Source organism: Cicer arietinum, unplaced genomic scaffold, assembly GCF_000331145.2.
Source record: "Cicer arietinum cultivar CDC Frontier isolate Library 1 unplaced genomic scaffold, Cicar.CDCFrontier_v2.0 Ca_scaffold_5750_v2.0, whole genome shotgun sequence".
NCBI lineage: Eukaryota > Viridiplantae > Streptophyta > Magnoliopsida > Fabales > Fabaceae > Cicer > Cicer arietinum.
In genome coordinates, this window is record NW_027339397.1 from 1 (window position 1) to 9,889 (window position 9,889).

Genomic DNA, 9,889 nt, shown 5'->3' on the forward strand with positions numbered 1-9,889 from the left:
TAATAATAATAATAATAATAATAATAATAATAATAATAATAATAATAATAAGAATAAGAATAAGAATAAGAATAAGAATAAGGTACTATAAGAAGCGACCAAAGGAAAGTGGCCAAATGATGAGATCAGAGGCACACAAAGTATATGTGTATGCTTCTAAACATATGCCTCTGAAAAGTAGCATAGCTCTAAAGGTTAGGAAGATTGCCTCTATTATATCAGTATCATATTTGGGTCTGAAACTAGGTCTGATAATTGGGTATGAAGATTGCCTCTAAAGAATGGCTTTGAAATTGAGTCTGAAGACTGCCTCTGAAAGACAGAATATGAAGCATTCCGCTAAAGCCCTAGCATGTGTCTGATGTGCACAAACTCAGCATGCCTTTGAGAAGTTCATATCAAGGTATAATTAACTCCAAAGAGATTATTCAAATCATATATTCAAAGCTCACAATTTGCTGATCAAAATGGTGCAACACACTCCGAATGTTGTCTCTGATATGCAGCCTTTAATATTTCACCGACTATGAAGTTTCAACAAGGTCTTTTACCCAATGCCACTCATTCTAAGAAAAACAACAAGAAAGTCAATGTCTTTGATGGAAATTCAACTGCTGAAATTAAAAGAATTAAGTATGAAAAAACGACTTAGTCGAGAACAACCCGAATCCATTCCTCAAATCAAGCAAGAGTATGAAAGAAGATTCATGTTTTTGAAGTCAATCTAAAATAAGATTTGATTTCGATATATAATTGAATAAAATCTTTGACCAGGTTGAAGAGAAGATATTATCAAGATTGGAAAACATGATCAAGATCTTATCAGCAAGAAGATATGAATTATTTACAAGAAAATCGTATCAAGATTTATCACAAGAATATATGAATTATTTACAAGAAGATTTAACCAAGATTTATCAACAAGAACATATGAATTATTTACAAGAAGAGTTGATCAGAATGTAAAAGAAGATATGAAATATTTACCAAAAGATATGATCAAGAATTGTTTACAAGAAGAAACACTCACAAAAAGATACATTTAGTATAGATATGATTCAAATTTTGCAAGGACAAATGAGAAACTCTAACCTTTTCAATAAATAGATACTAAATAAAGGCTAAAGAAGAAAATTAGAGAACTCACAAGCACAAAATTTCCTAAGTCATTAGAGTTCATTAGGTTAAGGTTTAGAGAAATATTTTCTCAAAAGAAATATTTTCTAAGTGTTTTCCAATATGAGAGTCATTGTTACAATCAGTTTGTTAAAACCAAACCAATTTGCTCCAAAGTTTTGTAACCCAGCCTGATAATGGCTTTCGTGTTCCTCAAGCAATTTGCAGGTTTTTAGGTTGCCTTGAGAAGACTTGGCTTGTAGAGTCAAGATGTTTGTGTTCCTCCAAAAGTCTATAGGTGTCAAGTTGTTTTGAGAAGATTAGCATGTAGGGTAATGTGTTGTGTAATTCAAGTTTTGAATTAGTGGATTAAATCCTTCTGAGAAAGGGGACTAGATGTAGATGTTGGAACCAAGTTGGTTTTATATTTAGGGTTTTGATGTTAATAAAAGTATTTTATGAGAACAATATATTTGACTTCACATAATTAAACAAGAACTAAATTGAAGTCCTAATTTTATCTATAAATAAATACTCAAGGCTAAAGAAGAAGATCATCAAAAATCAAAAGAGTAAAAGAACTCAAGTTCAAAATTTCAAATTCATCTTAGAGTTCAACGAGAAAAACACTTATTCAAGTTAGAAATATTTTCTAAGTGTTTTTCTAAAAGTGTGAGAGTCGTTGTTATTATCAACTTTGTTAGAAGTAACTACTCACGTTCCAAACCTTTGTAATCAAACTTGATAGTGGTGTTAGTGTGCCTTCAATTATATGGGGTTGTCAGGTTGTGTAGAGAAGACTTGGTTGGTAGAGTCATGGCATTTGTGTTTCTCAAAAGTCTGAGGTTGTTAGGTTGTTTGAGAAGATTGGCTTGGAGGGTCAAGTGTTTTGTAATTCAAGTATTTGAATTAGTGGATTATATAACCTTATGACTGAGGGAATTGGATATATGAAAGTTAGTGGTAAACCAAGATAAATTTATGTGTCTAATTATTTATGATTTCATTATTTGTTGTCTCTGAACTCGGTTACTTCTTATCTAAGTAATTCATAACAATCAACCAAATTTCATCAAAAAATAAAAAGTTATCAACTTTGTCAAACACAATTCAATCTATTACTCGTGTTTGCACTTTCAGTAGCTACTAAGTTGATGGTAAACCAGAATAAATTATTTTTTCACTTTAATTCTACAATTCTTGTTTTACTTCTGCCTCTAATCACTTAACCCAATTGTCGGGAAGGTAAGATTAAGGCCTCTGATCACTTTCATTGTCGGGAAGGTAAGACTAAGGTATTCATGGAACAAACAACCAAGAATTAGAAGAACATTCAAACCACCCTAAATTTAATCTTAGTTATGTTCACCAACCCAAATATGTATTTCCCTTTGTGTGTTTGTATGCTTATAATTTCCCCTGTGTTGTTTTTGTTGTTGTTGTTTGTTACTCAACTCTTTTTGTGTGATCATAAAAAGGGGAGAATATGTTTGGCGATCAATTGTACTAAAAATTCCAATTTCCATTTCAGTTAATTCCAATTACTAATGCTTATCAACCATCTTATCAAAATATATCTCATTACTCTTACATTTAAACATGCATATATTAAGGGGGATCCTTGTTGTGATATTCTATGTTAGTTTTTAATCCGTTAAAATTACAAATTGTTCATAAAAATAGATGTTTGTCATAATCAAAAAGGGGGGAGATTATTAGAATTAAGTTGGTTTGATGAACTATGACCCTTAATTGTTTTGATGACAACATAATTATTTTGTAAGAACAACATTATGTTGTAGTTCCCAGATCAGGTTTATTTTGAATAACTTTACGCTACATCCTCTAATGTTTAGACTGAGTTAAAGGAACAACAAAATTGTGCTCCAAAATTTGTATTTTGAGTCTGATGAAGGCACTCAAGAATGCGCCTTTAGTAATTATGTTAATGCAAGAAATGCTCTAATTGGTTTCACTCTTATGACTACAACAAGCATATGATTATTCTTCTCTAACAAGCAAGTGATTATTTTCCTCTGATAATCGCGTCAAACATTTGATCCTCTGACTCTATTTAAAAGTTAACACTTTAGATAGTCAATGCCTTGAAAAGTCAATGCTCTCAAAAGTTAACGCTTTGAAGAATACAAATTTGTGCATCATCTACTCAACACCTTGAATATGTTATTTGTCTAAAGGTCTATGTGAAATGCTCTGATCATGATATCCTCTGCTATTTTTTTCTCTGTATCAAAATACGCATAATCAATTATAAGGATTAATTTTGAACAAGCTTTAATGGTAAAATCAATATCTGAAGATTTGATACAAATATTCATGATACATGTTGATTTCTTGTAACCACGACAATGTCCAAAAACCCTAAAGATCTCTATAAAAGTATGTGTAACACTCATAGAAAAAACGTACGACAACGTACCACAATAAGCACAATACAATCGTCTCTATACTCTTACTCTTAATCTATTGTTTTATCTAACTACTGAGATATATCTTCTGAGAGTACAACATGGTAAACACCCTCTTGTGAGAGTTATTCAAATAACCTTTTAAGCTAGAAAGTTAAGACGACTTGAACACAATTAGATTGACTAATAGGTGTTCAATGGAAGTGTGATTCAGTTGGTGAATTAGCGGATTAAATCATGGCTTAATTGCAATTTTGGTCCCCCTATTTTAGCTTAATTACGAAAATAGTTTCCTCATTTTTATTTCACCCTAGTTTTGGCCCCCCAAACAGAATTTTGGTCTCAATCTTGATGAAGTGTCATTTATTTTTTGGCGCTTATTTAAGCCATATCATGCTTCAAGATCTCGTGTTACAACAATTGTACATAAGATTTATAATCATAAATGGTGTGGTGTGACTTAAAAAAATAACACTTCGTCAAGTCTTCGGACTTGGGGACCAAAACTAAGAAAAAATAAAATGAAGGGACTATTTTCGTGATCCAGCTAAAATAAGGGAACAAAAACTGCAATTAAGCTTTAAATCATTGAGTTCAAATGGATTGGACGTAGTTATAGTGTTGGTGAACTATGATAAATTAGATGTGTTATTCTCCATTTTTTTATTTCTTTGCTCTATTTTCATCACTTTGTTTTAATCTTGTTAAAACGATTTTAAAATAAAACACAATCCAACCCACCTGCCCCGCTTTCTTGTGTTTCTCGTTCTACATACACCATCTAGACTTGATGATTGGGATTGTAAGAAAGAATTTTAGTTTTCACATCACGCTAATCTCAAATTCATTATGCATTAACTTAGAAAACTCTTGTTAGAGCTTGTCGTAGAATAAAAAATGATACCATCAACATATATTTGAACAATGAGAAGGTCAGTCTTCGATGATATCCAAAATAAAGTATTGTCTACCTGACCTCTTTCAAAATTATTCTCTAATAAAAAAAAAAATTACTTAATCTATCATACCAAACTCTTGAAACCTATTTCAAACCATATAGAGATTTCTTTAAGTTGACAACATAGTCTATAAATTCATTATCTTCAAAAGCAAGATGTTGTTTGAAATACATTTATTCATTTATGTAACTATTTAAAAAAGTAATTTTCACATCCATTTGATATAAAACCCACTTGATTTTAATTGACTTATTTTCTTCTTTAGACTTGGGATCAAGATTTCATACATCATTTACTTTGAATAGATTTAACTTTTCTTGCATAGTCATTATCCATCTATCACTTGATTGAACTTCGTCTACAGTTGTAGGTTCAATTTTAGAGAATGTTTCTTTAAATGTTGATCTAGTCTTAAGAGGATCAATTGTACTTCCTATTATTAAAGAAAATGGATGTAAATATTTGTATTTTCATCCTAGTTTGGGGTCCTGATGATCTTGATTTGAGAGAGGTTCATTATTGCTTGTCCATGAGTTGTCAAACATATCTTCTAGTTCATTGGAGGCTAGTTTTGTTGATTCCTCTGATATCTATAGATCTGCAAAATCTACATCTAGCTTTGACTTTTTATGGTCAAGCTTTTTGTCACTAAAGACATGAATTGATTCCTCAACAATCAGTGTTTCTTTGTTATATACTCTATAAGCTTTATACTTTTTAGAGTATCCCAAAAAGGTACACTTTTAAGATCACGAATCAAATTCGCCAAGATTATCTTTGGTATTAAAAATATAGCATATACAACCAAATTGACGAAAGTACAAAATGTTGGACTTTATTCATTTTCATAGTTCATAAGGAATCTTTTTAATAATAGATCTAGTATAGATTATATTATGGATATTACATGCAACGTTCACTACTTATGCTCAAAAGTTCTTGGCAACATTCATATTGTGAATCATGGTACTTGCCATTTTCCAAAGAGATCAAATTTTCTTTCTACAACGCCGTTTTGTTGAGGTGTTGTATGAGAGAAAAAGTTGTGTAAATTTTCATTCTCTTGACATAAGTTTTCAAAGAGCTTATTTTCAAATTCATCCTTATGATCACTACGAATTGTTGCAATACAAAAACCATTTTCATTTTCACTTGTTTGCATAATGTAGTGAAAACCTTATGTGAATCAGCCTTGTGTTTAAGGTACTTTACCCATGTCCATCTGGAATAATCATCCAAAATAATAAAAAAGGAAAAGCTTTAAGATTAAGAAATGAGAAAAAGAGACCGATTCCAATCTCACACACTCATCCCCAGAAAGAATGAACTTGACAAATGCATTTTAAGTATGTGACACTAGGAACCGAAAGAACTTTCCATTGTCAGTTTCATGTGTGCTTTCTAACCTTTCACATCAACAATTACATGCCTACAAGCTCTTTGATTCCATATCTGTTACTTATTGTAACTTCAGCAAAAAGAAGATCACTATACATGCTATGATCTTTCAAATCAATAAATAAAGATAGCACTATTATCATAAGTGATGTTACAAAGGAAAATCATAATTGAAAGAGCATTCTTTGACGAAATCAAAAGAGAATACCTGACTACTATCAGCCTCAAAGCCATAATACCTCCTTCCCCTACAAAGTCAAAACTACAAACAGAGAAGTTTTATCAACCCTATACTAAATATAAAAAATGCCAATTATTATTACTGTTACAATAATAATAAAATGATGAATTTAAACGTGTTGATCTGCAAATTTGTTTTTAAAAAGTGAATGAAAAAGAGTTAATTTGAAGCCTCAGTACCACAGCCAAGAACTTTACATCAAAGAATATATAATTATTCAGATGGTAATTCCAATCAGTTGTGTCATCATTAGCTTCATTAATACCAAAGCACGATACAAAATAAATAGATAAGAAATCTTGTTACACAAATGTAATCGCACAAATCGGCACTGCAAAATCATCGTATATTGGATCCACAGGTTCCAATCAGAATGTGAAACAAATGACAAGCACTCTTGATTTTAGTTCAACCATAGCATATTTGGTCAGAGCATATAGCTACTAGAGATGTGGCATCGGACTGAATAAAAAAAATGAAATTGAAAAACAGAAAAATATGATATGAAAGATAAAACCCTCAGATAAAACAGAAAAAATATGATATGAAAGATAACAACTCCGCAATACAGCTGCAGTCACGAGTGGGTTGTAAATCAACGAGGATTGGGATTTTGGGGAGGACATTTGTAGGTGTATTAACCTATTATGAGCTAGCAATCCAACTATTTTTTTTCCTTCAAAATTACGATTTCTTTGTAACAATGGTTGAGATGTTAAAAAAAATGACACCACAACCACACAATGATGAATCTTAGCTCCTAAAACTTATTGCAAATGAGTCTGGAACAACTGTGCTATACAAGTCCTAATACCACAGGGCAAAATTGACTAAGATTTTGGACTGTGTCTGCATCTTTAAACCAATGGAACCAAATTACAGAGCTGAGAAACTCAAAAATCCCAGCAATCACCTCATAGATAACTCTTAATTTCTATAATGAAATCTCCCACATAGCTATGTCAAACTCATTCCAACAAAAAGAATCCAAACCGATGTCACCTTTAGACACAATATCAATTGCATAGAAAAGGTTAAACCGCGTTCATAATCATTAATGCATATAAGCAGAGAATAATGCTCAAAAGAAAAAGTATTACTCTAAATGGCTGAAAAAGAGACACTCCAAATAGCTTTGGCAGCATTATAAGTGAGATCTTACATCTTGGAATACACCTTTTTTACAGATTCATTAGGAGAACTTTATTCAGAGCCTTCCATTATCATGATCAGGGGCATTCTAGCCTTCGGCATCTACAAATGTGATCATCCAAGTCTATTTGCGAGATATTTCAAATTGAGATCAAATCTCCTAACAGGTCTTTGCTTGGGTGAGACAACACGTTCCAGTTTCAGATTGAAACATTGTTTTTGTGCTCATTTGCTGGAAATGACAATTTAATTCCAATTTTAAACAACAATCCACAAAAGAAATTACTTTTAATCTTTGAGACCACCAGTAAAGAGAAACGTAAATCAGTTGGAAATAACAAATACTACATAAATACAATTACAACAACAACGTGGAATACTATAGAGGGAATTTTTTTTAAACTGGTGGAAAAAAACAAAAAATACTAATCCAAAGACTCCAAAACGACCAGAAGTTTACATCAAAGTGTAAGATCATTCAGAAAGTAATTCCAAATCAATTTAGTCCTCATTGGCCTTATAGAAGATAAGGAGTTAAGATATATTGAAATGTAATCGCACAAATCGGCTCTGCAGAATCATAGTATAAAGGATCAGCAGATTCCTATCAGAATGCAAAACAAATGAAATTCACTCTTAATTTAGGTCCAATCATAGCATCTCTGGTCAGAGCTCATATTTATAGCTACAAGAGACGTGGCATCAGACCCAACTACAAAAATATAAATAAAATTCAAACTAAGGTTAAAAGCTTAAAAATTAACAAATGAGAAAAGCATAAGAGACCTATTTTCAGTTTCACACATGGCGCCAAAAAGAATGAACTTGACAAATGCATCCTGTAACTAAAATAGTTTATGTCTGTCTTACTGTTGTATATGTATATGACACTAGGAACTGAAAAAAGATTCCATTATCAATTTCATTTGTGCTTTCTAATCCTCCGTCACAACATTCAATTCTCATGATTGGTTGCATTCTAGCCTTCGACATAAAATATTAGATACTGGTGCAATGTAGGTAACTTTAGAGAGGTACTTTAATGGATTAACTGCGTACTAGCTTTTTCATTCTATATCTGTTATTTGTTAAACTTTAACAAAAATAATACTGCTTATAATCTGTAAGCACTGCTTACAACAGTATGCTTTTAATCTTTCAAATCAATACATAAAGATTACACTATAATCATAATTGATGTTACAAAGGGAAACCTTTCACTATAGTTTAAAGAACATTCGTTGAGGATATGAAAAGAGAATACATATGACTGCTTTCAGTTTCAAAGTCCTCCCTTCCAATTCCAAAACAAAGTACAAACTTCAAACAACTAAGTTTTATCAATCCTATACTACATATTGAAAATGATAATTATTACATCATTACATTAAAACAATAATAAAAATGTTGAATTAATACAAGCTAATCTGCAAGTGCATTATAAAAAAAGTGAGTAGAAAAAACGTAATTTGAGGCCTCAGTACCACAGCCAAGAAATTTACATCAAAGAATATAATTATTCAGACGGTAATTCCAATCAAATGTGTCATCACCGGCTTCGTTAATACCAAAACACCAAACATAAAAAATAAAATACAGAAATTATAATTATACAGAAATGTAATTGCACAAAACGGCTCCGCAAAATCATAGTATATATGATTAGCAGATTCCTATCAGAATGCAAAACAAATTGATATTGGTCCAATCATAGCATCTTTGGTCAGAGCTTATATTAGCTACCAGAGACGTGGCATCGGACCGAATTAAAAAAAAAGTTAAAACTAAAAAAAAAACGAGAGAATTTGATTTGAAGATTTAGAAGAAACAAAACCCTCAGCCACCCGTTTCAAATCTCACACACAGCTTCACAAGCAAATAATGAACTCGACCGATGACAGCGATCTGGTATCGGTGGATGAGAGCATTTTTTGAAACAGAGCTGCTGTATAGTGTCATACGGCACTTCCTATCAATTTTTGGGAGATCCTCCTCATAGGGTAATTTCGCACTTCTTATCACCAAAATATAACAAGAACAAAACAAAATTCTTAAATAAATAAAAAAAACAAGCATAAAACAAACACCCTAATCAAAAAACAGAACTAAATCACAAATCATAGATTAAAACCAAACACACCGAACATAACTCCGGACATAGATACCACTTGGATGAGCAGTTGCGGTCACAAGTGGAGTGTGATTGAGATTGAGAACTTAGCAATGATATTTATATGCAGCGCTTTTCGTGGGCTATTTTTTCTTGGATCAAAATTGTGGGCTATTAGGTTAGGACGTCATTTGTTTTATTTTCTATTCTAATTTTTTATATTTACCTTTTAATAAAAATTTTGTTATAAATCACAAAGGTTCAAATATAAAATTTCATTGTTTTCCAAAAAAAAAAATTGTTACAATTAAAAAATTTACCAACAGGGGTTCAACACTTGAGTCTAGTTGTCACGACCTAAACATTAAATGTCGTGACCGGCGCACAGACTATACTCCTAGCCTTGCAAACTTATTAACTAACTTAACAACTAAACAATTAAATTGATCTCTAACCATTTAAATATATATATATATATATATAT

General features: G+C 31.4%; 1 long non-coding RNA gene and 6 other non-coding genes across 8 annotated transcripts; all 7 read right to left on the reverse strand.

Annotated features, from left to right (window-relative positions):
• Nucleotides 1-4,806: 4,806 nt before the first annotated feature.
• LOC101515764 (uncharacterized) lies at nucleotides 4,807-9,558 on the reverse strand. 2 transcript variants are annotated; one of them, XR_003471288.2, is made up of 2 exons: nucleotides 7,244-9,558; nucleotides 4,807-6,164 (listed from the first exon to the last, which is right to left on the reverse strand). It is a non-coding gene; the product is annotated as an uncharacterized lncRNA (long non-coding RNA). The 2 variants fall into 2 exon arrangements; XR_003471287.2 differs by having other exon boundaries at nucleotides 4,807-7,145.
• Nucleotides 6,308-6,399, reverse strand: LOC113785165 (small nucleolar RNA snoR77Y). Its single transcript, XR_003471292.1, has one exon. It is a non-coding gene; the product is annotated as a small nucleolar RNA snoR77Y (small nucleolar RNA).
• Nucleotides 6,452-6,607, reverse strand: LOC113785163 (small nucleolar RNA snoR2/U65). Its single transcript, XR_003471290.1, has one exon. It is a non-coding gene; the product is annotated as a small nucleolar RNA snoR2/U65 (small nucleolar RNA).
• LOC113785167 (small nucleolar RNA snoR2/U65) lies at nucleotides 7,843-8,004 on the reverse strand. The gene has a single exon (XR_003471294.1). It is a non-coding gene; the product is annotated as a small nucleolar RNA snoR2/U65 (small nucleolar RNA).
• LOC113785164 (small nucleolar RNA snoR77Y) lies at nucleotides 8,765-8,854 on the reverse strand. Its single transcript, XR_003471291.1, has one exon. It is a non-coding gene; the product is annotated as a small nucleolar RNA snoR77Y (small nucleolar RNA).
• On the reverse strand, nucleotides 8,912-9,058 carry LOC113785166 (small nucleolar RNA snoR2/U65). The gene has a single exon (XR_003471293.1). It is a non-coding gene; the product is annotated as a small nucleolar RNA snoR2/U65 (small nucleolar RNA).
• Nucleotides 9,127-9,298, reverse strand: LOC113785162 (small nucleolar RNA Z112). Its single transcript, XR_003471289.1, has one exon. It is a non-coding gene; the product is annotated as a small nucleolar RNA Z112 (small nucleolar RNA).
• Nucleotides 9,559-9,889: the final 331 nt, after the last annotated feature.